Here is a 27,783-nt window from a genome sequence, read left to right as displayed (position 1 = left end):
TTGTGGAAGTAAAAAATTAGAATAGTTAGTGCGAATGTAATAAAGAAACGTTATGAATATTAGCTAAAGTGTTGACTAGAATGGTCAGAGGACCAAATCAAAGTAATATTGAAGTATAGTGGATTTATTAGGGACGATAAGTGGTGCTAAATTACGACTCGACAGTCAAGTTAAGGAAGAAGATTAGATTAAGAAATAAAATAATTAAAATTAAGTTGTGGAATGAAAGAAGGAAACAAATAAAACAGTAAGAAATGAGAAAAACACTAGATGAGGAATTGCCACCAGGGCAAACAACTTACTTAAGATGCATAACGATATCCCAAACTATTTTATCAAGAAGGAAATAAGTTAAACAAAAGCAAACAAGATAGTGCAAAATGGCACATAGGCCTTAGTCATAAATGGAGATGGTAAGATAATGGTTATGGACCTATGACCAAGAAAGAGATAAGCAGTTCATATATGACCAACAAGGTCATTTTAAAAAAAAAAAAAAAAAGAGACTACAAAGGAAAATAATTGCTAAAACAACAATAAGAAAAAACTAAAATATTCTAAACTAAACTGAAAGTTGCATCAAATAATCAAGAGATTTGATAAGAAAAGAGTAAAACTAAGTTCTCACCTATAAGATCATATGAGGTCCTAGAAAGAGTGGATCCACTAGCACACAGATTTGCTTACCTCTAAAATTGAAATGAATTTGAATCTAACTTATGACAAAAGCTCATAAGAAACTTAGCACACGAGGTAAGCAATCGATGAGTAAACAGTGTTGGTTAAAGTGCTAAGGAACCATCATTCAGGCCAGGAAACTACTTACAAGTGTGAATAGGACATGAGGAGACAGCACCCACAACTGTTCAGAGACTAATACTAGGTAAAATTTCGAGGACGAAATTATTTTAAGGGGGGAAGAATTGTAACACCACTATTTGCATAGCCTGGTATATTTCACTATTCCGATAACCGGTGTCGATCCGAACAATTAAAGGGATTAGAATCACACTTAAGACAACTAGATAAGCCATAAATACAAATAATTAGTAATTATCAATTAGTTAAGTATAAATAAGAAAAACAGAACATAAGAAGTTAAATGAGCCGAGAGTCACAGTGATGGGTGACCTTTTCGGGAAGGATTGCGAAGTCGATTTAAACTCAAATTTCGAACCGTAAAATGTGACGCTGTGGTCCTTAGGACTATTACGAACACAGTGGAAAAGAGAAAATCATGAAAAAAGGTTGTTAAGCCAGTCAAATAATTAGGTCAGGGAGCCGAAAGAAATATTAAATTATTTACAAACCGGGTTGAACCGGCGAGGGGCAATTTAGTTAATTGACCCCGAGAGCAGACTCCTGACCTAACTATCAAATAAAATCAGAGAAAAAAAAATTTCGGAGTCGAGAATTAAATTAAAGAACTAATAGAAAAAAAAAAAAAGAGAAAATGAAAAGGGTGTAGGGAGATGACATCATGCATGACATCATGCATGATGCCATAAATATCATAATTAAAAATTTGTTTAATTTGATTTTTGGTCTTCCTAAGACATAAAAGGAAGAAAAGAAAAGAAAAGAAAAGAAAAAAAAATCAAAAAGTCTTCTTCTTCTTTCCCATGTTGCCGCCTCACTCCCTCTCTCACCCTCTCCCTCACTTAAAACACCATTGAAGCTCATTTTGAGCTTAAACAAACCCTAAATCCCACCATAGAAAGTTAAACCTCCAACACTAAACCTTGATTTCAAGCTTTGATAGAGGACTTAACCAAAAAAAAAGAAGAAAGGAAGAAGCTTGAAGGAAAGAAATTCTGCACTAAGGTTAGTTGATTAAATCTGATTTTTTAGTTGAATTAGTTGTGTTTATAGCTTAGTTAACTTAGAAATATGCTTAAAATGAAATGAAATTAATTATTGGAGGACTAAACATGGATTTTGATCAGCTAGGATTTGCAATGGTAGTGCATGAATTTGATTGGATAATAAGTGTAGGCAAGCTTATATGAATGTAGAGGTGATGCTGAGATGCTGGGATTTGGTTAAATGTAATTATTAGTGTAGTTAGGGTTTTGGACTTAGGGTTTAGAGACAAAAATTGTAAGGAAGTGGTAAATGATGTTTTTGACCTAATGTGAAGTGAGAAATGGTCATGGGTGACCAAATGAAGTGTGTTGGAATGGTTGGAGTTGAGGCCAAATTCGGATTGAGTGTGGTCATGCTGCTGGCAGCATGACCAAGTTACCTTTGAGGGACCAAAAATGAAATTTTACAAGTCCAATTGGTATGAGACCAATTGGGAATGAAAATAGACACTAAATGACACAATTTTCATTGAGGAAGCATGCCCAAAAAGTGACCAAAACCTAGTAAAAAAATTGACCACACTTGAAAAATTACAGTCTGCCCTGTACAAACTGACCAAATGAACAATATTTGTTCATTTGGTCATAACTTGAGCTAGGAAGGTCTAAATGACCTGAAATTTTACCAGTGGTTAGATGAGATATAGACCTAAAATTTTCATAAGAACACAAACCAAAATTATGCCATTAACCAAGTCATTTGGCCACACCAAGTTGGTGACCCAAAACTGCCAGCACAAAAAAATTGCCCAGAATTATGGATTGAGTCCAATCCGGCAACCATGGTTTAAATGGCTATAACTTGAGCTACAAAACTCCAATTCGAGTGCTTCAAAAAGGAGAATAAACTTAAGGCAATAGGAAACATTTTCTATGAAGAAAGTTTTGCCAAATTCCAACAGTAAAATGACCAATGGAACAGTGCAACCTTAGACACCAAAACTGAAAATTTGCAAATTTGCCTAAAAGACTTAGAATTTGAATAAACAACCAAAACCAACAAATTTAGTGATCAAAATGTAGTATGTGGGTGAAGTTGGAATTTCCATACCTATTAAGCCTTAGAAAGTCAACAAATTGACTTGAATAGTATAGTGAATAATAACCCGAAACACAAAAATTAAAGAACGTCAAGATTAGCATATTAAAGCTAGGTAAAAGTGAATTTGAATTTATTTTTGGATTTACAATGAGTTATGATACTGAAACACTATGGAACTGTGTGGTTCAGTGGAAAAGAATACCGGAAAGGAACCCGAGGAATCAAGTCAAGACCAAGAAGCGACTCATTTAAGGTTTGTGCACAACTAACTCCTTTGTTATTTTTCAATTCCAAATTGATTTGAAATAAATTTATTGTATGATTTATGATTTTTGTTGTGTTGAGAATTTTAACTTATTAAATGGAATTGTATAATTTGAATATAAATTTTCTTATGCATTTAAGGATTTATTGCATTGTTTTGAGGATTGTAAATTTAAGTTTGATGTGTTGCCAACCTTGAGCATGAATTTATGATGATTAAATATGTTGATGATTTGCAAACACTTTGTAAATAGAAATTATTTTGAATACGATTTGAAACCACAGTTGACATGGCAAAATTTGTTGTGAATTCTCATTAGCTTGTCTAGTGAGATATCTCTTCCACTAGATGGGGCGAGTTACTTCCTCTCTGGCTTGCCAGTTGGGGAAGATTTTGAATTTTGAATGAGTAATCATATATACTAGCTAGTCTTTGTTTCTCCCTTTTAGCCTCGGTTATTGGAAGAATGTGAAATGTCGTGGTGTACAACACGGCATCTATTTGAATTTTGGGCCATGAGATAAACTGTATGAATTGTTGGCAACGCCCTTTAAATTATGCATAATTTGATAAATTGTGATTGAAATAAAAAATTTGTTAGTGATTCAAAATATTTTTGTATTGTTTCAGAATTTAAAAGAAATGTAAATAAATAGTTATTAATTGATCAAAATGTTATTCAAATGAATAATTTGCATAAAAGAAAATATTGATTTTTTAATGTCATGGATTTTGAAGAATTTAGAAATTTTAAATTTTTATTCATTATGAATTGTTAAGAATAATTTGTATTAAGTTTTAAATTATTAGTTTGTGCACCACTGAGTTCACCACTCAGCGATAGCTTTGTATGCTATCGTAGATATAGAGAATAGAGGAGCAGCAGATTGAGCTGCTGAGGACAGGGGTGCTACCTGCTTGAAGTTATCGAGTATAATTTATACCCTAACTGTAAATATTCATTTTGATGTATGTATTGCACGTAATTGTATGGACATGTAAAATCGGTCTTGAGCAGCTTGTACAATGTTTGTATAAAATTCTAATAAATTTTAGTTTGGATTTTCTTGATGTAAATTTCTAGTATGATGTATATATAAATTATTTTGTCATTAATGAAATATGATTGGTAGTATTTTATTTTAAATTGAATGAAATTCATTAATGGTATTTTGATAATTGTTGGATATTGGAAATGGTGAATTTAAATTTTGAAAGTTGATTTGTGAAATGAAGATTATTTAAATTTTGAGACTTGAGAAATTGGTTAAGATTGATTGTGAAATTTGAAGAAGTTGTTGAGAAAATTATTGGAAGCGCTTTTTTTTTAGATATTTGAAGAACTGTTTTCTCAAAATACAAACGGAATTCTGCCAAAATTTTTATAGAATTTGCGGAAAAATAAAATGGGCTAAAAATTTTAACAAATTTTCAACTTGAAGTAAATGATTTTAATACCTATTAGAAAATGCTCACCACTTATAAAAGTATGAAAATTGTTTTAAAATCCCTTGTAGTATATTTAATGGGTTATCGGTAGGCGAAGTACGGTAATTCATTAGGTGTACTACGGAAGCATGTTATACCTTACGAGGAGTGGGGTGTGACAGGAGGAGTGACTTCCCTTTTATAAGGAAGCCACAACTCCCCTCAACCCTTTCTATCTGATGTAGGATAGGCCCACATTAGGATTTTTTTTTTAATTTATTAACTTTATTTATTAAATTTTTAACTTTTATTTTTATTTTATATAAATAATTTACTATAATAAAGGCCTAATTGCACAATATAACATATAATTAAAATTCATCATATTTATTATTACATTTATAAATTTTTAAGGTTTAAAATTGATTAAAATCATATTTACATTATACACACGCTTGATTTAATTTCATGGCTCTTAACTAAATTCAATAGTATTATGATTTAATTAAAAAGATTACCATGTGATACAAATTCAAGATATTATATGATATTAATATATTAATTATAATTATAATCAACTCAATTATATGTGTGTATATAATATATACACACACACACACAAAATATAATTTCATGACTCTAACTAAACTTAATAGTATTATGATTTAATTAAAAATATTAATATATGATATAAATACAAGATATTATATGATATCAATATATTAATGACAATTATAATAAACTCAATTACATAAGTGTGGATATATACACACACACATAATCTAATTTCATGGCTCTTAACTAAACTCAATAGTATTATGATTTAAATTTAATATATTAACAATTTAATTTTTAGGAAATAAGTGGACAATATTAAGCAGGAAAAGATTTAAGAGAGAAATTTTTGAAGGATGCATAAAGAGAAAGTGCTTAAAGAGAGAGGAGAATAATAATAATGGATAGATAGTTTAGTATTAAAATTGAATATTAATCTTTTAAAGGTTTAAAATTCACATAAAAGAGAACTAGGAAAAGAGATTAGAAGGAAGAGAGACTACATACAGAGAAAAAGTAATAATAATTGTTGGATATATTAGTGTTAATTTTAAAGCTTAATCTTTTAAAAGTTTAAAATCTTGATAGAAGAGGATGAGAGGGACAGCGATATGCTTCATGTTTCAAATCACACCAATACCTAAAGTATGTAATTTTAATTTATTTTGTAATGTAATATAGATAAAATAGTTCATAATAATTTTTATGTATTTATTATCCAATATTCTAAATTTATTCTCATATAAAAATTAACTTATTTTTGTAAAAAAATAAATTTAAAGCACAAATAATTATATAATTATAAATATATTTTATATATTGCTTATATCATATTTTAAAATAATTATAAACAAAATAAATATATTTATAACATTATGAAATTACAATAACTAATATAAATGTTTTTATAAACGAGCCTACAAACGAGGCTATAAATGAGTCTACAAACGAGCCTATAAACTAGCCTACTCACGAACCTATTTACCGAGCCAGCTTGTGAACTTGTTCAATGAGCCAACTTGCGAGCTTATAAATGAGCCAAGCTCAAACTTGAGCTCGAGTCGACTATTGTTGAGCTTGAGCTCGGCTTGTTTATTAAATGAACCTAAAATTCGAGTTTCAGCTCAGCTCATTTAGAAAATGAGCTGAATCGAGCTTTTATTAAGCCAAACCTCAAGCAGCTCATGAGTGGCTTGGTTCATTTACACCCCTAACAATGAAATAGCTTCAACTACATTTACATACCCTCTGGGGTAAAACCCCCAGTGCATAAATACCCATTAGATAGAGAAACATTAGTAATATTATTGGTGCCACTCCTAAGGAACACAAAACTGGGTTTGCCCATGTAATCCTCATGAGTAAGAATTCCACCAAGTTGGCAAAAGTCTAGTTGAGCATTTGAGACATTTTATGGATGCAATTTGAATTTGTTGGGAAAATGGATTCTTAGAAGAGGTTTAGAAAGCTATAAACATGTGAAAATGGATAGCAAATGAAGAATTTCATTTAGGTCTTTTGAAATGGCTTTTTTAGCTACATTTCTCCACATAATATGTATAATTTTAGTGGTTTAAAGAATGTATTTCCATTTTCATATCAAAGGGAATGAAATGATCAATTGTGGACCACGTATTTCTAGTTTCGTATCCGTTAATAGGGTTAATGGAATCACACATTGAGCTGGTTGAGTTGGTCTAAGGCGCAAGATTAAGGTTCTGGTTTGAAAAGGCGTGGGTTCAAATCCCACTCTCAACATGTTTCTCTACCAAGGATCTCTTTTACTCATGTCCCAAGAGAGGCAAATAGCGTAGTTGACTTGTTAGCTAAATAAGGGCTATTTAGGACTAATGACATTGTTGCTTGGATGTTATATTTTTAGTTTGGCATGGAACAAGTTTAGGTTATGTTGCAACACCTTTTGGCGTAATTGGGTTGTATTGGTTGAATGTCTTAGTTGTTTTCTTTTGTTTTTGCTGGTTATTTGTAAATTTTGTTGGTTTGTTGCTTGGGTCTTGGTGTTTTAGTTGTTTTGTTAGTAGAACATTCAAGTGTTTATTTTTAGGTCTTGGCTGTTTTTCTGAGCGCACTCTTTGGATTTTTTTCACTTAGTATGATTCGTCCTAAGTTACGTGTAAAAGGATAGGTCTATTGGCCTGGGTTAGGTTGGATCTTCTCATGCTAAGTTTTTCCTGGCTATATTATTTTTAATAAAATGATTGCTTATAACAAAAAAAGAGGGTTAATGGAAATTGGTTATGTTAAATAAGGGTTAGAGTAAATGATCATGAGTTTAACGATGGTTTGTAGTTTTAGTGAGGTTGAATTGTTTTCAAAAGAAAATAGAAATAATTTCACCTGTCATAAATTTTGGCAAAAAATAATTAAACTCTTAGTTTATAGTTGTGACAACCAATGAAATTTAGAATATAATACACAACATTAAAAGAATTAGCTATAATTGTGATTTAGTGCAAATATATGAATTTTTTTATTCAAAGAAATAATCAAAAGCCACAATCTTGCTAGGATTAGTATAAAACTTTGTAATACTTTTGGATTTATGAGATCATTATTTTTAAATGCCTCAAATAGACCTTCATACTGGTAAATGATCAGCTTATAGAGCTCTTTCTCATGTAATTTTCCTCAAGGATCATCTTTGTCATGACTAAATGAATCCTGGATTCATAATCAAGCAAAGCACTATGTTCAGGAAGCCAATCATAATCATCTTTCTATGTAGAGGTTTTAAGCATGTGTTAAAATTCATTAGCAACACCATTCAAAAGTTGAGATATGCTGTTCAATTCATTCAGAATGGACAGATGTGGGATGAAAAAGAATGCTCAACAACATTTAATTTAAGTATTTTGAATATAAGTTGTATATGACAAAGATATTTTTATATTTTTTCAATAAGCTTTAAAAAATAAATCCAATTGCTTTCGATGACAAGTAAAAAATAATATTATTACTTACACTCATCATCCTCATTGTTTTTTTTTTTCTTTTTTTTTCTTTTTTTTTTTTTGTCATCGGACCCTCACTTTATATACACAGAAAAAGTCTGAAAGCTACAAAATTAAATTTTAGATAATTGAATGTGTGTGTGTGCTTATATAAAGGTCGAACTCAATCAATTCTCTAAGAGATATGCCAACTGTAAAACAAAGGATACAATAAAGAAGATTGTGTGTGGCTCATAACTAAAATAAATATCATATTTACCCAATAGCAGATCCATTAGTGGTTGGCAAGAGCCACCGCCCCTTGAAATTTATTTAGTCTGGAGAAGTTTAAATATGAAAATTTACTTAATCAATTCTCATATTTAGCCACAAAAATTTTCTAAAAAAATTAAAAGGTCGAATTTTTTTCTTATTTGCCAAATTAAATAAAAAAATTATTGAGCCCATATTCTAATAATTTGAAAGATTATTATTTACTTGCCTAATTAAATTGAAATCTTAGTGGTTCATATTTTCTAAATATCCTTTTAAGTAATAAAAAAAAGAATTTTAAAAAGAATCAAATTATACTTAAATTTAAATGTTGCATCCATTATTACCCCACAATCTAAATCTTACATTCATCATTGGTTGATATTTTTTATTAGCTCAATTAAACAAAAAATTTAATGGGCCAATAATTTAATAATTTAAAAGTTATTTTTCATTAACTAAATTAAAAAAAAATAATGACATATTTTTTTTAAATTTTCTTTTAAGCAGTAAAAAAGAAATTTAAAAACATTACAAATACTGTCGATATGATTTCCGTAGGTAATTACTGATGGATTACCTATGTGATAAAGGTGCAAAGCAAAAAAAATATCACTGAAATTTCAACTACTCAATCACCGATGGATGTCTATCTGTGATTTATTAACCAACAATAAACAGTTGATAATGGTGGCTATCTTTATCAACATCAGCAACTAGCCATTAGTAAATATTGTCTATGTCGTCAGTAATGTTATTTATAGGGTTTTTACAATATAGGGACCGATTTGTGCTGTCAGTAAATAATGAACACGTGTTCGTTGGCAATGAAAAAAGATGTTTGGTAAATAATTTCTAGATACCAACAAAATAGGCGATTGGTAAATAGTGATGGCATCAGGCTGTTGGTAATTATAAATCCCTAAAATTTCCCACGTAATTCACCTCTTAACTCTCTCTTTCAGATTGTTCTCTCTCTCTCCTTCCCCTTTGTTTGACGCCGTCCTCCACACCAACCACCTATTGGGAGGGCTTCTTTCCCTAACCGTTATCGAATGCGATGGACGCATAAAACTTAATAAAGCAAATGGTGGAGAGGAGCTGAAGTTGTGGGCATCGAAACCTAGTTCTCTCATATATGTTTTGAACCCTAAATCAGGTATGGCTTTCTTTAATTAATGTCCATTTACCAATACCACTTTGTTGCTTAGCTTGTATCACTGTTAAGGTTTAGGAAAATAAGTGCTATTATTTTTTAGAAATCTCATATGTTAGGTATATATAGGATTTTAATTGATTTTGAGCAGCCTATATTACATTTCTCAATTGATTTCTAATTCATTAGAATGAATGGGTGATGATGTATAAAATTGATGTTGGCCAAAGAATTTTAGGAGGGGCTAATATGTTATGCTTTTTTAATATGGTTGATGTAATGCATTTTCTCACTCATTTCATATTACTTGTGTATGTGTCTTTTAGTGGTTTTCGTTGTTATATTGGATTGTTAATAGAAATGGTGAATTTGACTATTTGTTTATCAATTTTTTTAGGTTTAATTTGTTTTTGCATGTGTTTATTTGGGAATTATAAGTTTTTTTTTTCTACTAACTGTTTATCTTTCAATTGCATGTTGAATTAGGGAGGACTTACTATGGTTTATTATTTTCTATTGATTATTGTTTGTGTTATGAGGAATGTTGTGAGCGTTATATGGACTTTTATTTTTCCATATTGCTATATAACTTTTCTAGTAGAACAAATGTGTATATGCTTTGTTGTTTTTTTTTGTCTTTTATATTTAAATTAAATTGATTTTGGTTTGATGTAATGCACTTTCTCAGTCATTTCATATTACTTATGTATGTGTCTTTTGTTTGTTTTTGTCCTTATATCGGATTGTTATTAGAAATGGTGAATTTGACGATTTATTTATCAATTGTTTTAGGTTTAATTTGTTACTGCATGTGTGTTTATTTGGGAATTATATGTTTTTTTTTAGTGACCGTTTCTCTTTCACTTGCATGCTGAATTGGGGAGGACTTAGTGTGGTTTATCATTTTATATTGATCATTATTTCTATTATGAGAAATGTTGTTAGTGTTATATGGGCTTTTATTTTTCCATATTGCTGTATAACTTTTCTAGTTGAATGAATGTGTATATGCTTTGTTGTTATTTTTCTTTTAAATTTAAATTGAATTGATTTTGGGCTCAATTAGCATGGAGTTAATGGCTGTTAAATCTTAGTGTAATTGGGGTTTTTGTTTTACTTTGTTTGTCATAAATATTCTTATAGATATGTATGTCTTTTGAGTGGTTATTGTGGATTTCAATAATTGGATTGTCAATGGAACAATAAGGACCTTATAGTTTTATCATGTATTCTAATCAACAAGTTAGGAGCGAACCTTGGCTCAATTTAATTTCTTGATACTGAAAACATGAGATATATAATTGTCTGTTTGATTAATCCTTGATTTTAAGGTTGCATATTATTGCTTTTGTTAATAGCTTATCTGTCTTATGCATATGTCTTCTTGTACTATGTTGTTGGCTCAAATTACTCATTTATGTTTTAATAAATCATGGATTCATCCTTGCTTGTGGAATTAGGATAATGGTTCTTGGAGTACAATAAGTTTTATTGTTATGTGGGATCTTTTCCCAATTGTTATTGTTGATTTGATATATAACTTTATATTATGTACAATTGATGCTTATTTGGGTTTCTTTTCTTATCTTTTCATTTCTATCTATGTGTATGATTCATTACTATGCATTGTAAGAAGCTTGAGTGCATAATCCCGTTTGAGAATATTGTTGATATCATTTTTAATCTAAAAGATGCAATGAGAAAAAATAGACATTTGAGAGCAACATTGAAATGAAAACTTGTTTAGCTATTTAAAGCAACAATTGATGACTTAGAGCTATTACAAATGGATCTGTGCTCTGTCCACCACTTTAAATATTAGTTTCTCTTCATTATATGATAGTAACGCCCCTATTGGCTCTTACCTATTACATAAATCATAACTAGTTTGTAACACCCCTATATGCATAGCCTGGTATATTTCACTGTTTCGATGATCGGTGTCGATCTGGATAATTAAGAGGATTAGAACCATGTTGAAAATATCTAGAAAAGCCCTGAATGAAAATTAAAAGTGATTACCAGAAGGTTAAGTATAAATAAGAAAAATAAAGCATAAAAGGTTAAATGAGCCGAGGGTCATAGTGATGGGTGACCTTACCGGGAAGTGACTGCGAGGGCAATTGTAACTCTAATTTTGAATGGGACATTATGACCCTGCAGTCCTAAGAAGTATTGCGAAGTTAGTGGAAAAGAGAAAATCACATAAAAGAGTTGATAAGTAGGTCAAATAATTAGATCAGGGTTTCAAAAGAAATACTGAATTATTGACAAACCAGATCAGACCGACAAGGGGCAAATTGGTCAATTCACCCCTAGAGGTGACTCATGGCCCAACTGTCTAATAAAATTTGAAAAATAAAAATTTTGAAATATGGAATTAAATTAAAGAAGTATAGAAAAAGAAAGGAAAAAGAAAAGAAAAGAAAAATAAGAATTATGACATCACATGTGTGACATAAGCATGACTTTAAAAATAATTTCCATTTAATTACTTATTTGACTAAGTCAAATAAAACGATAAATATTCAAAAATTAAGTTAAAATTTGGTCTTCTTCTCCCATGTTTTCCGTGGCCTTTCTTCCCTCTCCCTTTCTCTCACAACAACCTCCATTAAAGCTTAATTTTAAACTTTTAAAACCCTCAAATTTCCATAAATTTCCCCAAATTCTTTACTTAAACTTCATCCTTGCATCTTGAAAAGAAGAGAGGAGCAAGAAATAGAAAGAAATTTGGAGAAAAGAGGAGTTAAAGATTTCAACACAAAGGTTAATAATAAACTTCAATTCCTCTCTTTAAATTCATGCATTTTTACTTGAATTAGCTTAGAATTAACAAAAAAATGAAACAAATTATGCACCTCTACCCTTATGGAAATTATAGGGAGCTAGGGTTTGCTTGAGTTTGATACAATTAAATGTCTAATTAAGTGTAATTAAGTGTGTAGACTATGTTTAGACACTTTAATTGCATTAATTGAACAAGTTGCAAAATTAGGGTTCTTGAGCCAATAAATTTGGGAAGAAATTTAGAGAAAATTGGTAATTGATGTAATGGGACCTAATGGAGACTCAAAATGGTCAATTGGGACCAATTGAGATCTGTTGGAGTGATGAGAATTGCAATGCAATTCGGATTGGTAAGGGTTCACTTTTGGACAGTTTGACCTAGTCCTTTTCAGGGACCAAAACTATAATTCTGCCACCCTAATTGGTATGAGGTCAATTGAGAATGCAAATAGACACATAATGACACAATTTTTATGTAGGAACCCTACCCTAAAACTGAACACAAAGTGGTGTAAATTTAGGTCAAATCCGGGTAATGCACACTGCCACTGTACAAAACTGACCATATGAATAGTACTTATTCAAATGGTCGTAACTTGGTATAGGAATGTCCAAATGACTTGAATTTTATACCGATGGAAAGTTGAGACATAGCACTACAACTTTTATGAAGAACACAAACCCAAATTCTGATCATAACCCATCCAAAAAGTGAGCTGTAATCAGTACACTAAAACTGCCAGAACCAAGAAAGTGCCCAGAATTCTGGTTTTGAACTAATCAGGTCAACCTTAGAAAAATAGGCATATCTTGGGCTACAAAACTCCAAATGGAGTGATTCAAAAAGAAAATTAAAGCTAAGACAATAAGGAACAACTTTGATGAATGATACTTAGCCAAATTCCCACAGTAACCAGACCAATAGAACAGTGCAAAACATGGGACCAAAACTAAAAAATTGAAATTTCTCTTAGGAGACTTAGAAAGTGAAATGGCAACTAAGGCCAACAAATTAGACACTCAAAATGTGGTATGTGGGTGTAATTGGAATCCAAATACTTATTAAGCATGAGAAAGTCAATATTTTGACTTGAATAGTGCCATGAATAGTAACCCTAAAATGCAAAGTCTAGAGAATGCCATTTTAAGCCTATGTAGAGATATTATTAAATAAGTATAAAATAAATTATTGGATTTATTATGAGATGTGATACTGAAACACTGTAAACTGTATGTTTCAGTTGAAAAAGACACTGAGAAGGATAAAGACAAGTGAGTCAAGGCCTAGAGATGACTCAGTCCAGGTTTGTGCACAATAAACCTAAATTTATTGTTTGCACAATAAACCTAAATTTATTGTTTTCTTATTGAAAACATGATGTGTTATACATTGTGAATTTATTATGTTAATTTTGGGTTTTGAGAACTATTGTGTTACCCCTTTGTGAATGGAAATTTGATTTTGGAATTTGATTGGGTTTTGCATGAAATATTGAATAACTTGTTTTAAATTAGTTTTGGATTCACACTTAACATGACAGTACCATTATATTCCTCCTTCGTTTACAGGGTTAAGATCGACTATATTCCTCCCTCTCTGGCTTGCCAGTTGAGGTTGAGATCGGATGAGTACTCATATAGCTAGCTAGCCACCTCCCTCATTCATTTTGATTAGTAAGGTTGTAGATTGCTTTGTCGTGGTGTACAACACGGCATTGATCGAAAATTTTATGTCTTGTGTATAGATTGGCAACACTGTGTTTATTAAATTATTTGACAAAATTGTGTTATAAATGTGATTTGAAAATTATGAAATATGATTGTGAAATGTTTGAATTATTGTTATCTGTGAATGTTTTAATTTCAGCATGTTAAATACTTTTTTTTTATCGTGCACCATTGAGTAAATCATACTCAGCGATAGTTTTATTTGCTGTTGCAGATAAAGAAAAAAAAAAGCAGCAGAGTGAGCTGCTGAGTTGACGAGGACTTCACTGACTTTTTGATACGGGTATTATTTTATACCCAATGTATTTAGTTTGATGTAAATATAGAAATTTTCATATGTATTGATGTAAATTGAGTAGTTGTACAGTAAAAATTGTAATAATATTATTTTTAAATTTTGTGTATGTAAATAAACTTTAATGCAATGTTTATGATTTCATAGATTTATTTTGACAATATTTTGAAATGTGAATTTTGATTTGAATTGTGGTTGACTATGTTGAATTGAGTTGTGTTGAGATATTGAAGGTTGGAATGTGATTGAAAATCATTTGGAAATGCTTTTTACAGGTGTTTCAAATTTGGTTTTTCCCAATTACAGATGGAACTCTGCCGAAATTTTTATAAAATTTGCGGAAAAATAAAATTTATCAAAATTTTTACCTAGGATTTAAACTACAAATAAAAGTTTTTAATACTTGTTAAAAGTGCTCACCACCTTCAAAAGGAAATAAAATTGTTTTAAAATTCCTTGTAGTGTATTTAATGAGTTATCGATAGACGAAGTACGGTAATTCATTAAGTATATTACGGAATCATGTTATTCCTTACGGATGGGTAATGTGCGACATAATTTGTTTTTTGCTTCTCAGTGGCCAATGCGTTCACCACTTTAGGATTTCTGCCACTTAAAGCTGGATTCTTTTGGATTTTTGTTCTTTTGCTACAAATATCATCTAAATTGAACTAGTGCGAAATCACTAGTGATTTTTGTTCTTTGTAGACCTCTAATTTTTGTTCCTTGAAGAACATGTACATTTGAGATAGTGAGGAGTCCGATGATGAAAGCTTTCAAAGGTCTTAAGGATATTGAAAATGCTGAGAAAATGAAATATAATATTCTACATGATTAAAATAAAAATTAAATAGGTTTGTTGGAGAAAAAAAAAAATAGGTCAGAAAGACTAGTAGGGCCTGTAAGCAAAGGCACTGACCTCCTCTACTTAGGGAGTGCCAACTGGAGCAAGGACCATTAAGTCCTTGCTCCAAGCCCATATTCGACCAAGAGGGAGCAGGTGGGAGTAAATCTAGCATTCTTTCTGCTCTTTGTGAAGAAAATTACACTGAAAATGAAGAAAATAAGTGAAAAAAAGAAAGGAAAAATTAACTTTGGGTGGCCAATCTCTATGTTGGCCAAAACTTAAAAGAGAAGAATAGAAAAGTAATTTTCTTTTTTTAACTGAATTGGAAGTAGTCAAGATTTTTCCTAAATTAGCTTGTATTAGGGTCTGTTTGGTAATTATCATTCTATTCTGTTATTTTAAAATTGTTGGTCATAAAACTGTTATTTTGAAATAGTAATTTACTTGTTTGGTAATAAAATGAAAAAGTTGCTGCTAATAAAAAAAAAAGTTGCTTGTTATGCATTCGGTTAAAATTTTTTCAAATGCTATTAAAAACAAAATGACCAAAAAAGGAAAAAAAAAAATATATATATATATACTATTTTATTTTATTTTTATTATTTTTTATAATTATATTCATTTTATATAAAGAAATGTATAAAATTATAAGAAAGTCTTTTATTAATGAAAAATTAATAAACATTAATAAAACCTTTCACCAATAATTGATTCAAGGTTAGCATAAAATAAATATAAATAAAGAAAAATTTCCCCTTCAATCTAGTCCCCAGAACATAAAAGAACAAAACAAGAAATATAATTTAGCCCAAAATTCTATCATTTCCCTTTACTTCCCTTGAAACTGAACAAAAGAAAAAAAAAATGCATTTTAAAAAATAGTGAGAGATGACAACAATCAAACACACAGGAGCTATAGTTTTTCTTTCAATCAGAACACACAATCACAAGGAGCAAAACAAAGAAATAATAAGATTAACTTAGCTAGCAAAGACATACTCGAAAAAGAAAAAGAAAAAAAGAGAAGAATCATCTCTATTATGGTGATTGAGAGCTCCCACAAAGCTTAAATGGAGAATTTACTGGTATAGAGAGAGAGAAAGAGAGAGAGAGAGAGAGAGAGAGAGAGAGAGAGAGAGAGAGGGCGAGATCTGTTAAGTAGCAAATGATTGTGGGAAAGAAAAAGAAATTATTTTAATATTGGAATAAATGTAAATATGTTAAATAATTAAGGGTATTTTTGTACCATGTAATTTAGAAACTGTTGCCGTTCTCAAAGAAGCATAACTTGTGAGGCTTTTTCAAAACTCTGGTTTTTAGGGACTAAAACGTGGTTTGGAAATTTAACCATACATGTAAAACACCTGCTTGTTTACTCAAATCATCTTTTTCTCAACTGAAACGCAGCACTAAACAGACTTTTAAAATCTTCCTGTCCAGTAAAATGCCCATAAATACATCTCTAACTCTCCTAAATAGACATCCATACACACCTAAGAGACACACACTAGCCATTAAAGACAGCCCTAGTAACCACCTACACTCCATACACTCCTCAAGAGCTATCTCACATGCCTTCTTCTTCTTCTTCTACTTCTTCTTCTACCTTTCTTTAGATTCTATTTATTTTCCCAAAGGTAAGACTTGGTATAAAACATAAATTAATCATCTAGAACATTCATATATCATCTCTTTCATGCATTTGTAAGTATTCTTGTGTTTCTTTTCATGTTAAGATTCAATATGCTTTGAGGTTAAACAACAAGCTCTGTATGTATTCTTCAGGACATCTAGCTTCTACCTAACTTATAAGTCATAGTTAGGAAGTTTTTTAGTCCTAAAATTAGTCTTCCTAGATTCTATACTAAAAACTATGCAACTTTTGGTCTTGTTCTGATCGATTCTTATTACCCATTGTTTCCCCAATCTAGCGACCCAATCCCATAATCAAAGACTTGAGCTTTACCATTATATCTTTCAATCTCGCTTCTTGCCTATGTTCATTTTCGAACACCATTGATGCAATCTCCTTCCGCCACGACGCTTTAATACCAATTGATGTGATCAAAAAAGAAGAAGAAAGAAAAGAACAAGTATTCAAGAAGAAGAGATAGAAAGAAAGGAGAGGAACTGAGAAGACATATCAAAGAGAGGAAATCTTTTTCAACAATTGGAATTACAAGCATGCCAAGCCTTATAGAATCTCACTTAGAATAGCTAATCACTCAGCCCTGTGTACAAGTGTAATAGATTGCCTAATTAATCATCTACCAGTTCCTACCCATACTACAACAGAAAGCATAATTACTTCAGAATGTTAAACTTCCTTTCCCTTTTATTCTTTGTTGCCAAATGTATCATATCACATCCATTAAGATCTTCTCCACTTTATAGTTGTTAATGATGGTTGAGATGACCAATGTATCATCATGGGGTGATGAGTGATAAGGATAACATTGTATCGTGTATATATCTTCATGTAAGCTCTCTGTAACATTTAGCTAAGGCACCTATAATAACATTTATCCATTGTGTACTCTTATATTATATAAAAGATAATACAGCCAGTAGAGATTCCCATAAGTGTAATGTGCTCTTTCATAATGAGCATTTCTACTTCATTCAATGACGAAGGAAGGGTGCCTAGGGGCCATGGTCCCCCATTTTTCTGATAAGCAGGAGAAAATATTATTAAGGGAGGCCAGGAAAACTAACTAAGAACAACAAGACAACAAGAAATAAGACCAAACAAAAAGAACCAAAAGACTTAACCAAATAAAATAGTGACACAACACAATAACACCCAGCCAAAAAGCTATAGAGACACAAAATGCGAGCAACATGACCACCAAAATAAAAATAGCCAAATACAACTACAACACTCTAAAGCACCACCTATAGCAGCTTTGAACAAAGGAAACCAAGGGAAACAAAGGGAATAAGGGCGATCTTTAAAGAATTAAGCCACCCAGCACACTAGCAGAGATCTTTTGAGCATTTAAATAAACAGATTGGGAGCACCACACCTCCTTCCAAAGATCAAAACAAACAATGCTTCACAGCAAACCCAAACCAAATAGAATAGTAACACAAGTTTCATGCAAGATGAGGACTGAAAAAACCAAAGAAACAAGAGCGAAGATGCAGCAGCATAAAACCAGATAGAGGACATACTTAAAATGAAATAGAGACAAAACCCTCTATTATGTGGGAATTTTTTTATTAATATGATTCTATATATTTAAAGTTAAATTGGCCTTCCTAATTTTATAAAAGAAAAATTAATATAATTTTATATATTTAAAATTAAAGTGATTCTCCTGAATTTGAAAATTTTTATAGTTTATTAGGTTACTTATTTATTTAAATATGTAGTATCTTAATTAGTCTAAATTATTAATTTTATTTTAACTATGAGTTAGAATTTGAGTAGGCCAAATAGTAAGTTTTGTTTGTAATACTTTTAAAATAATTCATTTAAAAAATATAGCCTTATCTTTATTTTTAAAGTAAAAGCTTTCAAAAGAAGTCAAAGGTCTCTTATCTCCTTCACAAATCCACATGTTTTTCATCAAAAAATAATAGAAACTTAGCATTCCAGATCCAAGCTTCCAATTTCGTTAACTTATTATATTTTTATCTTCTTTATTTCACTCTTTAATGTTGCCTTTCTCTCTAATTTAATCTCTAGTTTAATATACTAGTCAATTTTTCTTTGATACTTATAATGGATTATAGAAAATTTACTTTTATTACTTAAATTTCAATAAAAAAAACCTGGATAGTAAAAAAAAAAAATTTCTAAATAAATAATAAAATTTTCAAATAAATAAATTTTCAAAAATTACTAAAATAGCAAATTATTAATTAAAAATTAGTACTAAAAAATTGATATAAAAATATTATCAAAAACAAATTACTAATAATAACTATTAACCAAATTACTAACAAGAAAATATATGCGAAAAAATATTTATAAGACAAATTACTAAAAAAATTACCATATATATATTATAACAAAAAAAATTAATAAAAATAAACTACAAATAATTTACTAATAAAAAATATATTTGTACAAAAATTTCTATTTTATGTCTAAGAAAAAAAAATTAAATAAAAAAATATGAGAAATAAAAAGATGATGAAGAAAATATGTGTGAAATAAAAAGATGATGAAGAAGAAAATATATGAAAAACAATGATGAAAATAAAGATGATGAAGAAAATAGATTAACAAGGAAAAAATGATGAATAAAATAGATAAAAATAAAAAAAAAATAATGAGGAAAATGAGAGAAATAAAATGAAAAAGAGAAAAAGAAAGAGTAATGGAGAAAGAAAATGAATAATAGTTTATATAAGTGAATTAGTAACTAAACGAATAGTAATTTACATAAGTGAATTAGCAACTAATTAGCAACCGATTCATTTTTCAATTACAACCAATTTCATTCGGTTCAAAAAATCGGTTACTGTTAGCGTTTGATTCGCAAATCGATTGCAAATTAAAAGAAAAAAATTAAACAGAAATTTTTTTGGGGAAGGATTTGTAATTGATTGCAAAATTAGTTGCTAATAGCAATCAATTTCATTTAGTTCTAAAAAACAATTATTGTTGGAACCAATTTGCAAATCAGTTGCAAATATATCTTCTCCTAGATCAATCATTCATACAAAAAAAAAATTGTTTTAAGGCTAGGTTTGCCTAGGATTCCTTATGTTTGACATTTTGCTACTACTTGATTGTCATTCCCTTCCAGATGGTGTAACACCCCTAATTTTTAAATAATTATTTTATATATAAATATAAATATTTTAGTCTAACCCCTGGTTTTGTGGGCTTTGCGTAAGTATTTTCATTTCATGACAATTTGGCTGTAGCCCGGATCTATAATTTCAGGTCGAGCAGATAAGCTACCGGAAGTACTTCAGAACCAGGTCAAGATTATAAGCTACCCCACCATTTTTAAACGTCCCGGATATGTTTCCAATATCCGAATTGGCGTAGGTAAGGCCGAACCCTAAGTTTCCTTAATTATTTAGTTTTAGGTTTAGATTAAAAATCAATAAAATATTCGTGGTTAGTTAGAAAATTATAATTTCTTTTGTATTAGCTTAGTAATATTGCTAAGGATCGCAAGGAAAAGTTTGAGGATTTTTAAAGCTCAATTGTGCAATTTTTGCAAAAGAGTTAGTTATAGGAACTAAATTATAATTTTTCAAATTGTGATTGTTGACTGTTTGGATGGGCCCAGGAGGGGCCATATGATGTGATTGAGTTGTGGATATGTGACTTGTGAATATAGAAGTGCATTTTGAGCCCTTTTATAGGTTGGGTAGGTCCTAAGTATAAGGGAGACTCTGTCGGATTTTCGGCACGACTTAGGGTGTCTTTGGTCCTTTCTAAACTTGTATTGAGTCAAATATATTAAATAATTACAATGAAATTGTCAGGTTAGCCGTGACAGCCTTACTCCTCCGCTTAGCTGTCGCAGTGACCTCGGTTTAAGTATATGAGTAAAATATTAATTTTAATTATAATTTCAATATTATTATATATTTCAGGCATGCCCATGCATCACTTATAAATATGTATCTATGTAGTTAAACACTAGGCACGTTTTTATATTGCATTCTTAATTGATGAAGTGCCATGGATGTTGTTTATGGTAATTTGGAGTAGTGTGCGTGCGTTGGCGTGCGTGTGGTGTGTGGTATTAGATATGGATAGGACGGGTAGACGCAGCTTGAGAGACACTCGCTGGGACCCGGTCCTTTATGGATAAATCAGGGTAGACACGACTCGAGATAATCTTGCTAACCCCCGCATTTGATTTATCAAGCGAAAGTCCTGCTTGAGAGATACTTACTGGCAGAGGTTAGATTAAGAGAGTTGTATAGGGGTTCAGCTCCCATATATATACTGTTTGAACATTATTGGGTGTGTGAGTGCTCCAAATTACCTTTTTGTTGTTATGATGTGATGTGTATGAAAATTTTGATGGTGTTGTATTCCACTCCTTAGGATTCATTAGCTCTAGGTAGCTATAGAAATTGTAGTTAAAATTGGTATTTTACTCTCTGAGTCGAATGCTCACTCCTGTTCATCTTATTTTTCCAGGCTACAGGAGGATTACTTGTTGTGACTAACCTACTCCTCTTCTTCGCAGATCAATTAGTAATATCTAATATATTTTGTACAATTTAGCCAAATTCTAGAACTCCGCATGTGTTAAAAGTACTTTATTTGATTTAGGTCTGTATTATAATTGCCACGTTGGTCTGTAAACCTATTAAATGCATGCATGACTTGATTGAATGAGGAAGCTGAGCTACCATTGGATTTTATGATATTATGAATATGTGGAGGGTGAGTTGAGCTCCCCAAATGATTATATATTGTGCTTACAGGTCCGGCAAGTCAAAAACTCTCCGTTATATGGTCCATATTATAGCCGGACTCTATCCGGTTGAATTCTTAAAATTGGGCTTAAAATGGGCCTTAGGATTGGGTTAAGAAATAATTAGGCTTACTACGGGCCTCGGGGGCTTTAGGCTGGCCCAGGTCCTAGTGCCGGTCCGGCCCATAGGTTGAGTTATGACAAATGTGGTATCAGGGCTTAGGCTCCAGATTCATGGGAAATACATATCTAAGGCTTAAAAAGAGTCTGGCTAGGGTTTCACATGTGGAGTATAGAATCCTATTTCGTTTTCTTCTGTAACTCCTTATTTCTAACTTCTACATTATACCTCGGGTAATATAAGAGTATTTTCAGTTAGTGTCTTGATTTTAGTGAAGTACGTAGAGATGTAAAATAGAGTTAGCAGACATGTTGAGGTCTGCCATGAGGATACATACTCCAAGAAATGCTATATTTCTGTCAGTGTGGATTTAAGTGGCGCACCTATTTGGTACAAGGCACGAGGACATAAAGGTGATTTTTAGCAATATAGCTGCCCTAAGTGAGAGTGAGGGTACCACTGCTGGCAGTCATCGGTGGATAACCTAGTCATAATAAGTTCATGCTATCAGTGGATTTAAGAGAGATAAGAGATCAAGAGATCTAGTATGTCGGGACGTACCGTAGTAACTATACAATATTCTCGATATTTGTGCTATAAGCTACAGATTACAGTATCGACATGAAATTATTATGTAGAGCTACGTGCTTTTCCGTTGTGCACCATGATTAGGGTGTTTGTAAACAACCTTTGTTTTGATACAGTTATGTCAAGACAGAGTTTTTATTTCTACAAAGGAGTTAGAAAAACTCCTAGTTAGGGTTTAAGACCCTAGAGATTGAACACCAAAGGTCGCAGTTGGGTGATAACTAGAGTCAGTGACTTAGTTATCCTACTTTGAGCACAGAGTTACAGCATAAGTGGCACAAGACTAGAGGTTTTTAGTATGATTACAGTGTAATGATGACACTTACTTGGTGGGATCATCTGGTCTCCGGTATGAGATCGTTGGCAGTGTTGGCATTACAGTGGACGTATTGCCTAAAGTTTAATAAAGATAGCACCTCCTTTGTGTGATATTGGAGCGTAAGTACGACTCTATTCCCTAAAGGAGATTGGAGGTTATGAATAGTATTCGTAGCCTACGAAATGGCATTCTAGGAAGGTTGACAATATAAAAAGAGAGCAGACAGCTTTATATAATTATGGTAATGGGGTTGAGGTAGTACCTCTCTTACAGTCAGTTATACAGTAGAGTATGGTAATGTTTTCTGAGGAGAGATAGGAGAGTACCACTAATATAACGATTTGTGGAATGATGTCCTAAATGGGACTGTAGTGTGATAGGAAATAGTGGCTAAGGTATCCCCTTAGAGAGAGTACAATTTTCATAGTAAGGACCATACTTGATTGGATTATGATGGATGAAGAGCTAGTGAATCAAATGACGGGTTATGGTACCCAGTACCACAAGTTTTAACTAATTGAATGGATATAAGAAAATAGAATCCCTGTAGATTTCCTCCTTAAAGTATTAGAGGTAGTTATAGTTAAGTAGTGAAAGGGACAATGACTGGAAGTCAATGAAAATAAGTTATAGAATATCAGTAGATGAAAGAAAATATGAAAATGAAAATTTGGATAATTGGTTTCAGAGGTAACAAAAGAGAAATTTGAATGGTAGTGAAAGTGCTAATCAGAGTGATCGAAAGGCCAATTCTGAGTAGTATAAAGGTGAAGATAACCTGGCAGAGACACTAAAAAGTACAATTATCTAGCATAGCTGTTAGGTCAAAAAGAAGAATGGAACAAAGGAATAAAGTAATCAAGGAATTATTTTCAGTAACATAAAAGAGATGAATTAAAAAGCAAATGGAATAGCCAAGAATAGGACAAGTTTAGGAAGATCAAAGTGAGATATAAAGTACATAAAGTGCCTTCCTGAGCATGGTAAATAGGATGAACTGAAAGGTAATATTAAAAAGCCCAAAACGAGATTACATGAGTGAGGGTAGTTGTCAAGATATGGAATCTAAAAGTATAAGACTTAGAGCAGGTTATAGTTTGGGCAGTGTCAGGAGCCAAAACATGGGGTTCAGAGTTGCAAAATATGGATCAGACTTTGTCCATTCCTGTTTCCAAGATGGAGTAGGTAGCAATGGGATAAGTCCATTTAGACTTCTAACAATATGAGGAATGCAATCAGAGCAAACAAAAGTTATGCAATGTGCAATGGTGCCTTGAATTACCCTATCAGGCAAAAGAGTGAATTAATGAGTAGTAAGTTAAATAAAAGTAAACCTAGCAGTCCAAATAGGCATGACAAGCAAAAAGGGATAATAGAAAATGGCACGTAGACTTAGGTTATGAATAGAGATGGTGAGATAGCAGTTATAGGGTCTACGATCAAGAGTTAGGTAAGCATTTTCAGTATGACCAATAGGGTCACTTTATAAGGAAAAATGAATGTAAATAAGTGATAGAACTATTGTAGGAGATAGAGCCAGAAGAGATATGTATGAGTGATATTCACAAGTCACTAAGAAGTACTAGGATAATAGTTGTGACAATAAGTATGATTGGAATCAAATTCTAGAAGAATCGGTTAACGAGAGATATCTTCTAGAATACAGTAAAATATAGGAATGCCAAGGAGCGAAGGTAGGCAAGAAGGGTAAAAAAAGAGTATAAGTAGAGATAGTAAATCGTAAGATGATATGTCAGCCAATTGGTGGTACAACAGAAGGATGGTCGCAGTTGATATCTTATAAAAAGAAATGATGATATTTCAAGAAAAATATTAAATAAGTAAGGAAAATTGTGTGGAAGCGACCCAGTATTTAAGAATTTGGTAGGCACCAGTCTATACACATTCTCCTTAAAAGGAAATGACGTTATGTGTGTACCTAATGTTAAGTATGAAAGGACGATTAGAGTAGTGACAGGAGTTAAATCAAGTTAGTTATCAGGGCTTGCAACCCTTCTGAACTATAAGCTGGAGGAAATACTATTTGTGGATGAGTTACAGTGGATGAAATTTTTGCTGATGGGTAAATTGGAGGCTGAAGTTTGGAGAGCTGTGGGTAGTATATGTGGTTATATTAAAGAGAATGGACATGTGAAGTATCTTGTCTGGAATTATGACATAGCACACATTTCCCATAGCCATATTAGTTCGGGTGGAACTTATAGTTTCAAGGGCTCCTATCTAACCATTATGAGCAATTTCCTATAAAGGGTGGTAGGGAATGATAACTTCTGATGGTCAAGTTGGAAAAGAAGATACAATAAGAATTTTCTATGGTTAATCACAGGTGTTACATAATGTGAAGGATATGTTGGTAGGAGCCAATCGTAAGGTTAGAATTTCGGAAGTCATGGAACTAGTAATCAAGATAGAACTAAGAAATAAAAAGTAGATTAAAGTTGATGACGGAATGGACATCCTTGGAGAAAAAGTTATAAGAGTGAGAGAGGACAAAGGTTAAATAATAAGTACAGTAGGTTGGAAAGGTATTAACAATAGCAGAAACAGGAAAATAAAGTTGATAAGATCTAAAGGATAGGAGAAAAACTCGGTAGAGTTGGTTACAATGATGAGGATAAGAAGGAATAAGTACGCTAGGGACACACTAAGGGATGTTTAAAACAAATTATGGTGAAATGGTAAGATAAAGGAATAATGGAGCCTCGATTTAAGTACCAATGTGTCAGGAAACACGTCAGATAGTAAGAAATTTCAAGCAGAAGGCAAGTAACTCTCTTTTCAAAAAAGGATTAGGATATGATAAGTTGTTTTAACTTGATGGCTTAGGAAGACATAGACTTTTCTTAGGTTAGAAAAGAGGCCTAGCCCACTTTTTACTATTAATAGATAGAATATGAACGCTCAACACTTGGATAGAGCTCTACATAACTAGTTACATAAGATGGACAGGGGTTGATTTGAAGACCTTAGTAATAACACAAGTAAATTGGGAATTCAAAGTATCATCGGAATGAGAAGGTGCATAGGTGTTGACCAATAAGGCCATAGGATAAGTAAAGATGTCGAACAAGATACTTATCATGGGTGCTATAGGAAAGCATCTCATAGGATACTATAGGATAAGGAACATAATTTATGTCTTTGGGAAGTAGAGATTGTTGAAATAGAGGAATGGGGACTGAATTCACTAAGGGATACGTTAGGACACAATGAAGGAGAGGTAAGCACTAAAGCTAATTGAAGTTATGAGATATCAAGTCAAGCACAATGGAGGTATAGTGAGTACTGAAGATGTCGGAAAAAGATTGAGGAGTGGTTTGAGGTACGAGTTTCGCTATGAAATGATGATGATAGCTAGGACCCTACAACAGACAATAGAGCTATGCAGATCCTAGGCAAAAGGAATTAGAGTTTACAGTGGGTGATTATGTACTCCTGAAGGTCTCTCCAATGAAGGGAGTTATGAGATTTGAGAAGAAAGGCAAGCTCATATCCCGATACATAGGGCCTTTTGAGATTACTTATAGAGTTGGAGCAGAAGTCTATCAATTGGAGTTACCACTAAGCTTTTCTCACGTCTACCTAGTGTCCCACATTTCCATGCTTAGGAAGTACATACCTGATCCTTCTCACGTGTTACAACCCGATACAATGGAGTTGAAGGAAAACCTAACCTTCGAGGAGTGGCTAGTAGCCATAGTGGACTTTCAGATGAGATAGCTAAGGTCAAAACAGATCCCTATGGTTAAGGTTATGTGGAGGAGCCAATCGGTAGAAGAGTGCACCTGGGAGTCAAAGCAGAACATGCATAACAAGTACCCGTACTTGTCCACTGTGTAATCTTGTAATTCTTTATTCTGTCTTATGTAAAATTCGAGGACGAATTTTTTGTAAGGGGGGGAGAATGTAACACCCCTAATTTTCAAATAATTATTTTATATATAAATATAACTATTTTAGTCTAACCCTTAGTGTTGTGGGCTTTGCGTAGGTATTTTCATTTCATGGCAATTTGGCCATAGCCCGGATCTATAATTTCGGGTCGAGCAGATAAGCTGCCAGAATTACTTCGGAACTGGGTCAAGACTACAGGCTACCCCATCGTTTTCAGACGTCCCGAATACGTTTCCAATATCCGAATTGGTGTAAGTAAACCCGAACCCTAAATTTCCTTAATTATTTAGTTTCAGGTTTAGATTAAAAATTCATAAAATATTCGTGGGCAGTTAGAAAATTATAATTTCTTTTGTATTAGCTTAGTAATATTGCTAAAAACCACAGGACAAAGTTTTAGAATTTTTAGAGCTAAATTTGGCTGTTTTTGCAAACGGGTTATTTATAGGAACTAAATTGTAATTTTTCAAATTGTGATTGTTGACTATTTGGATGGGCCCAGGAGGGGCCATGTGATGTGATTGAGTTGTTGATGTGTGACTTGTGGATATAAAAGAGCATTTTGAGCCCTTTTGCAGGTTGGGTAGGTCCTAGGTATAAGAGAGACTCTGCTGGATTTTCGGCACGACTTAGGGTGTCTTTGGTCCTTTCTAAACTTGTATTGAGTCAAATATATTAAATAATTGCAATGAAATTGTCAGGTGAGCCAGGATAGCCTTACTCCTCCACCTAGCCACCGCAGTAACCTCAGTTTAAGTATGTGAGTAAAATATTGATTTTAATTATAATTTCAATATTATTATATATTTAGGCATGCCCATGCATTACTTATAAATATGTATCTATATAGTTAAATACCAAGCATGTTTTTATATTGCATTCTTAATTGATGAAGTATCCTGGATGTTGTTTATGATAATTTAAAGCAGTGTGTGTGCGTTGGTGTGCATGTGGTATTGGATATGGATAGGACGGGTAGACGAGGTTTGAGAGACACTCGCTGGGACCCGGTCTTTTATGGATAAATCAGGGTAGGCACGGCTCGAGATGATCTCGCTGGCCCCCATATTTGGTTTATCAAGCGAAAGTCCGGCTTGAGAAACACTCGCTAGCAAAGGTTGGATTAAGAGAGCTGTATAGGGGATCAGCTCCCATATATGTACTGTTTGAACATTATTGGGTGTGTGAGTGCTTCAAATTGCCTTTTTGCTGTTATGATGTGATGTGTATAAAAATTTTGATGG

This window comes from Hevea brasiliensis, chromosome 5 (genome assembly GCF_030052815.1).
Source record: "Hevea brasiliensis isolate MT/VB/25A 57/8 chromosome 5, ASM3005281v1, whole genome shotgun sequence".
Lineage (NCBI taxonomy): Eukaryota > Viridiplantae > Streptophyta > Magnoliopsida > Malpighiales > Euphorbiaceae > Hevea > Hevea brasiliensis.
The sequence above is the reverse complement of the archived record's forward strand: the minus strand, read 5'-3'. Positions refer to the sequence as shown.